A 7,204-nucleotide genomic window follows, 5' to 3' on the forward strand; every position below is an offset into this window, starting at 1 on the left:
GGTAGTCAGGAATTATAACATTACAGAAAAAAATGTGATGTTAATAAAAATCACTTTGTGATTGATTGATTTTTTTTTTTTTTTAAATAATCAAAGTCTTACTAATAACAAATAAATTTATTATAATTATGATTTAAATTTAAAAAACAAGACTACCAATTCATTGTCTTATTAACTAAAAATATTTTTGTTTTAAATTCAAACAACGTGACATAAATTTCTGTAAATAAAATTGATCAAAATATTACAGAAATATAAACAGCTGCGAAATATATGATACAGCTTTAATTTTTGTTTTAACATTGAATTAATGAAATGGAAAGATGTGTTAAAACCTGAAATTTAGCAGTACCTATCACAACAAATTGATATTCGGCTTTGAGTATAAGGATGATGTTGAGGTCCATGCTGGCAATCCAATGCAAATAAGGTCAACATATTTCAGCCGTTGATTATCTTAGTCCATCACATGTAAGCCACGCTGGCAATCTATGTCTGTGGATAATTTTCAGCCGTTGATTATCTAAGTCCACCACAGATTGCCGTTGATTGTGGTTTATTTTCTCATATACCTAATTAGATATTCAATAATGATATTTAAACTTAACTATGTAGTTATTCTGAGTTAATTTAAATAATATTACTAACCATTGATATTATGAACTAATTATAAAGTAAAGTAAATGTTTAGATTTAAGTAGGGAAAAAGCTAATCGGATCGGATTGGGTAACGGTTACTTTGGTGACTAAGCTAATACCCATAACCATACCTGGTAACAATTGATCGGAAAGGGTACCAAAACCATTTTGGTTTAGGGTTCAGAGGGTTTAGGGTTTAATAATAGTGTATGATATATGGTTGTTTATGGTTAAGGGTTTTGATTTTTAGGTATCAAAGAGTTTAGGGTTAAATATGGTGTATACGGTTTATGGTTTATCGTGGTATATGATTTAGGATTTAGGGTTCAGGTTTAGGGTTTAAATGTTAGGGGTTTAGGGTTTTGGGTTTTGGGTTCGTTTCGGATCGGATTTAGGGTTTAGGGTTTAGTGAGTATTAGGGTTGAGGGTTTAGGGTTTTGGGTTCGTTTCGGGTTTCGTGTTTAGGGTTTAGGGTTTAGTGAGTATTAGGGTTTAGGGTTTTGGGTTCGTTTCGGGTTTCGTGTTTAGGGTTTAGGGTTTATTGAGTATTAAGGTTTAGGGTTTAGTGACTTTTAGGGTTTACGGTTTTAGGTTATATGGTTTAGGGTTTATATTGTGGTTTATGATATAGGGTTTAGGGTTTAGGGTTTAGGGTGTTACGATTTTAGGGTCTATTGTGTTTAGTGATTATTGAGTTTTAGGGTTTAGGTTTTAGGTTGTAGGGTTTAGGGTTTAGGGTTTAGGGTTTAGGGTTATAGGTTAGGGTTTAGGGTTTATCGTGGTTTATGATTTAGGAGTTAGGGTTTTAGGGTTAGGGTTTATGGTTTAGGGGTTTAGGTTTTAGGGTTTAGGGTTTCAGGGTTTAGGGTTTAGGATTTAGTGTTTAGGATTTAGGGTTTAGGGTTTATTGTGGTTTAGGGTTTAGGGTTTAGGGTTTATTGTACCACATTATATTAATAATTATTTACTGTCCATAATTAATTACCGTACCACTTTTTATTACCAGTGTTTAGATAATTGCTAAAATCAATCAATTAACCTATACTAAAAGCGAACCCTAATTTCCCGCTTTTTTATTTCTTTATTTTTTTTATTTTTTTTTTTGCCAAATTTGTATGACTTCTAATTTTTAACCTACAAGAATACTTATTTCCATTTTAATCTAATCATACTCAATAATTTTTTATTTTTAACACATATTTACTAGGAATCTTTTAGTTATAACTACAGTAACATAGATTAAAATTAAGGTATTGAAAATTTATTATAATTAAAAATAGAAAAAAAAATTTTAATAAAAGTTTATTTTTTCCCTCCAAATTAAAATTTATTTTAATTAAAAATAGAAGAAAATAATTTGGTATCATAAATTTACCAAAAAAAAAATAGTTGTAACAAAATAATAGTCTTTTTTTTCGTTAAAAAAACAAAAACCTATTATTTTGTTACGTCAATTTTTTTTTGGTAAATTATTTTTAAATTAACATTATTCTTTACATTTTTTGTTATTAAGTCTAATTATTACCGTGCATGCACTAGTACAAAATTGAGTTTATGTAACATGTGTTGGTAACACTTATTGAAGTGCAAAATTAATAGATATATAAGTAACACTTTGGTAACATTTTTGTAGAATGTAACACTCAATGTAACACTTTTAAAATTAGTATCATTACAAAGTAATACTTTTCACATAAGTAACATTATAGAGTAACACTTTTAAAATAGGTAACATTTTATAGTAACACCTAACAAGTTATACTTTATTTTTATAATATCCCTAACCTATAAAGCCCCAACATGACATTACTCTCTTTTCCTATACTGCCCTCTAATAAAGACAACTATGTAAATTGACCTTGTTGTCTTTGGCCTTCACTAACAGTAGTGACTAGTGAACTAGTGAGTAGTGAGTACTACAACTTTTTTTTTTTGAAGCAAATGAGTACTACAATTCTTTCTTTTTTTTTTTGAAGCAAATGAGTACTACAATTCTTTTTTTTTTTTCCAGGAAAAGTATTACTGAACAACTCTACAACTACAAGTAATAAATTCCTCAAAAAAAAAAAGAAAAAATATTCTTCAAGTAATAAAAAATAGATAAATAAAACAAAAATAAAACCTTTTTTTCCTCAAAAAAAAAAAACTTTAAAATTATATATCGCTGGATTCTCAAACCCCCCCCCCCCCAGAAATGATGAACCCTAGATCGCCTTCAATTGATTGCTCGAATCTCTTGTTACTCGATTACTCATTTCTGATCGATTCTCTTTTGCTTGAAGTGCTTCCAATTGATACGAATGAATTGCTGAATCGCCCAAATCGAAAGTTTCAGGTATCAATTTTATTATTATATGTTGAGTTTTTGATTAAATTGGAGAAATTGTGTGATAATTTGTTGATTTCTTGCGATTTGAATGTCACTTTCAGTTTTCCATATCAATTTTGTTATTACTGAATTTTCTCTTTTCACTCGAATTTTCTGCGTGTTAGATTTTGCTGCATTTGTGATGTTTTTGTTAAATTCTTAATTGTATGAACTGATTTATGTTTATTGCCTTGATTTAATTGGAAATGCAGTTAATTGATTATGTTGTAGAACTTCGACTTAAATAGTCATCCGTGGCAAGGATTCCATGATTATTATTACGTTATTTTTTCCCTCTAATCCACAGTTTATAATTAACTTTGATTTTTGACAATTGATATTTTTGAATTGATTTGCTATTAGTTGATGTCAGATAATAGAAGAAATTGGGTCAGATTGAGGTACTTTGATGATACTTATAACTGCAGTTATGAAATTCTGATAACCTGATTTCAATGATTGTTTTTGGGTTTTCTCTTGGATTTATAATTAACTTCGATGTTTAATTATTGTTATTTTTGAAAAATTTCTGGTTTTCAGTGCCTCTATGGATTTTAAGATCAGAGTCCTACAGGCCTACTGCTGTTGTAAGGGAGGCTATGAAAGGGTGGGTGTCTCAGCGATCCTATTCCTTTGAGATGTTCAATAAGGTATGGCTCAATGTATCCCTTCGAATTATTTATTTGTTTTGGAGGATGAACATTACACAAAGAAAGTTAGAGTTAAGAATAGTAGAATACTTTAGAGAAATAAAGTACTAAAACGTGGCTCGCATTGAGAGATTTGCCAAGAAAATTGATGGATGGGCTAGAATCGTACATAGCTTTGGATTTAAATTAATTAATGAATGAGTATGTCTATGTATGTTTATGTGCTATATTGGAGGTGAAGGAAACTTCAATTGAAAATGGTTTCACTAGAATTGCTTAGAAACGTCCATACGTTTTTGAAGGAATGAGCTCTCTATTCCATGAGTTTGTCATTTAGAGTTCAAGCCAACCTCTTATTTAAAATAAAATTTCAGAAGCCTTTGTACAGGGCTAGTCTAGAATATGTGAAAACCCATATATATTTATGAAAAGGTATAGATAAGTAAAATTATATAATTTACTTTGTGTTTGTATTAGTTTTCTTTCGTTGATTATTGTAAGTATAACGAGCAAAAACTATAATATATTTAATATGACATGCATTAGATTTGCTTTTCTTTCTATTTTCCAGGCCTTTAATTTTTCCACCTGTGATAGTGAAAATTAACATGATTAATAACTTCCTTACATGCTCTTTTGCTCTTCTTGTTCTCGGGCATTTGAATTTGATGAGCCCATGATGAATTATGGACTTTGCTTTGAAATATGGATATTGTTGAATGGTGAATGCAATCTGATCATCTCCTTAATCAAAGTAGCGCTTGTTGGATCAGGGATGATGTTGATTGATGAGAGCATATCTATCATGTTTTATATATCTGAAGGTTTGTAGGAACGTGGATAATTATGCAAGAGATAGTGGTCTGGTATGTGTAGGACAGTAGGAGAGTTCTTCAAGAGATAGTGGTCTAGTATGTGTAGGACAGTAGGACAATAAATATCAATTTTTATTAATTGATGTTTATTAATATCTGAGGCAAGCTAATAAACAATTTTGATTACTCAAGGTGATCCTCTCATCCCCTTATTGATTTCATTATGCTCCGTGCTAGCTTAATTTAGTTACCCTTACATTCTTGTTTTTGCTTTTGCTTAAGTAAACTTGTTTTTGGTGAGATTCCATTTTAATTACTCGAGGGGATCTTCTCATTCCCAACTATGAATTAATATGAATATGCCATATGATGATGACCTTTAACTATGAATTAATAAAATATTTTGCTCTTGTATTGTGTAGGATTAGGAGAAAATCAGGAGGATGAAAGTGCTAGCTGCAAACATAGAAGAAACTGTTCGTCTTGAGTCTAGTTCAGCTGTTCAATCCCAGTTCGTGGACACGAAAATGGTCTTTGGTCCCAGTATAGCTGTTGCAACTCAGCAAATAGATTTTCAACACAAGTGTTGCCACTGTTTTCGCTAGCTAGCTGATGCTATGTGCCAATATTACTATTGTTTGCTGCATCCACGCTGACTGTTTTTATAGATATTAGAGGTCCATAAGAGACCGTAGTTTACTTTATTTTATTTTGATTATTATTTGTGTTCATGGATATTTTTTATAAGAATAATGGAATTAATTATTTCAATTTAAATTATTGTCTATTGTATATGCTTATTTCATATTCGTTGTTGTTGTACATTTTAATATATTTTATATTATAAAAATTAATAATAATAATAATAATAATAATAATAATAATAATAATAATAATAATAATAATAATAATAATAATAATAATAATAATAATAATAATAATAATAATAATAATAATAATAATAATATAAAATGTTGCCTATTAATTAATAAGGTGTTATATTAGTTTGCAAAAGTGATGCATAATGTCAAATAAAGTGCTACTAAATATCAAAAGGGGATTGAAAAATGTTACCTAATCATCAACAAAGTGTTACACATTAGTTTGAAAAAGTGATACATAATGTCGAAAAAAGTGATACTATATGATTGAAAAATGTTACTAAAGATATGTAAGTGTTACATAAGAAATAAAAAGTAACACTTTAAAAATGATACTTATAATATAAAAAGTGATACATAAGAGGGTTAATAGTAACACTTTTGAAAGTGTTAGCATACATTACCCAAAGTGTTACATAAGACCTTAGGTAACATGGGCGGAAGTATCACCCAATAAAGTGTTACCTATAGTCTATGATAACACTTTTATCACTTTATGTAACACTTTTTGGGTGTTACTTGAGGTTAGTTTTGTACAAGTGATGGCACGGGAGTTAACCTAGCTAGTTTTATCCTATGGGTAAAACCATTGCCTTGTGATTATTATTTGTAATTGTAGAACTATTGGGTCAGCAATGGTTCAAGTTCAGCTGGAAGCATTGGTCTCTGTGATTTTTTATTTTTGATAAGTCACATCACATCAATTTTTTACCAGTCCCTATGTTATTATTTTTTATATGAATAATTTGTGTTCACTAATTTGTCTTATGCTTGCAATGTGGTTTGTGTTGTTTAGGCAATATGGTTTGTGTTGTATAGGAAGCTATATTTACTATTTTTATGTACATAATTAATCAAAAACACTGATAAACATAATCATTAATTGGCTATCGATCAAAAATCATTAATCAAAATCCAAAGTTGGCTAATTGGCTAATTATTAATATGGCTAATTGGCTATCAATCAAAAATCATTAATCAAAATCCAAAGTTGAAGATAATATCATAATCACACTCCAAAAAAATACGTTATTCTGCTTTTAATTTTTTTATTAAACCCTTGATTAAAAAAGTTGAAACATGTTGTTATTTACATGGAAATGTGCTTACTTATAAGTAGGACCAATATCCTAGGTAAGAATTTGGCTCTTACACATGAACATTAGGGAAATATGCCGCCAAAATTTGGCCCATGTGTATTATTATCATTGGTTGAGTCATTCTATATAAGAAGATGGTGGGAAAACCATAACTCCAAAAGTTCAAATGGCAAAGAATAAGCATTGTGGTGCTAGGTTTACTTCATGTCTTAGGTTTACTTCATGTCTTGGGGGTAGGTTAATGAAGCTATCCAAAAAAAAATCATAACTCGGGTTACAAAAATTGTCCACAGTCTCCCTCTCCATCCAAAAAATGTCCACCACTTCCATCAAAGCCCCCAATGAGTCATCTCTCTCTGTCGGAAGCCATCACAACAACCAAAATCCCCAAAAAGAAGCGTTCTTGTAACAGACTTCCTCGTCAGGAAATAAATCTAAGGGTATGGAATGTAACGCGAAATGCTTCATTGAGGATTATGGAGCAGCTGTATGGAGTACCCCCCGCCATGTCTTACAAAGAGAGGAAGGAATTAGCTGCTGGCTTTGCTTTGGATGAGGCAACGAAGAAGGAAAGAGACCCTAACATAACTGAAATAGGTGGTCCCAACAACCACACAATTGTTGTTAGGAGTAGACAACGTGGTGACCATGGTGTGGTCTATGAAGTCAGTGAAGATGAAACATTCGAGGAGGTGTATGCGGATTATGCTTCCCGGTTGGATCTGTCAACACAGAACATAATTCTCAAGAA

General features: G+C 30.5%; 1 long non-coding RNA gene across 1 annotated transcript; it reads left to right on the forward strand.

Annotated features, from left to right (window-relative positions):
* Nucleotides 1-2,449: 2,449 nt before the first annotated feature.
* LOC145634935 (uncharacterized) lies at nucleotides 2,450-5,258 on the forward strand. Its single transcript, XR_014113694.1, has 3 exons — nucleotides 2,450-2,974; nucleotides 3,548-3,657; nucleotides 4,895-5,258. It is a non-coding gene; the product is annotated as an uncharacterized LOC145634935 (long non-coding RNA).
* The last annotated feature ends 1,946 nt before the right edge of the window (nucleotides 5,259-7,204 follow it).

This window comes from Chenopodium album, chromosome 6, assembly GCF_948465745.1.
Source record: "Chenopodium album chromosome 6, dcCheAlbu1.1, whole genome shotgun sequence".
Classification (NCBI taxonomy): Eukaryota; Viridiplantae; Streptophyta; class Magnoliopsida; order Caryophyllales; family Amaranthaceae; genus Chenopodium; species Chenopodium album.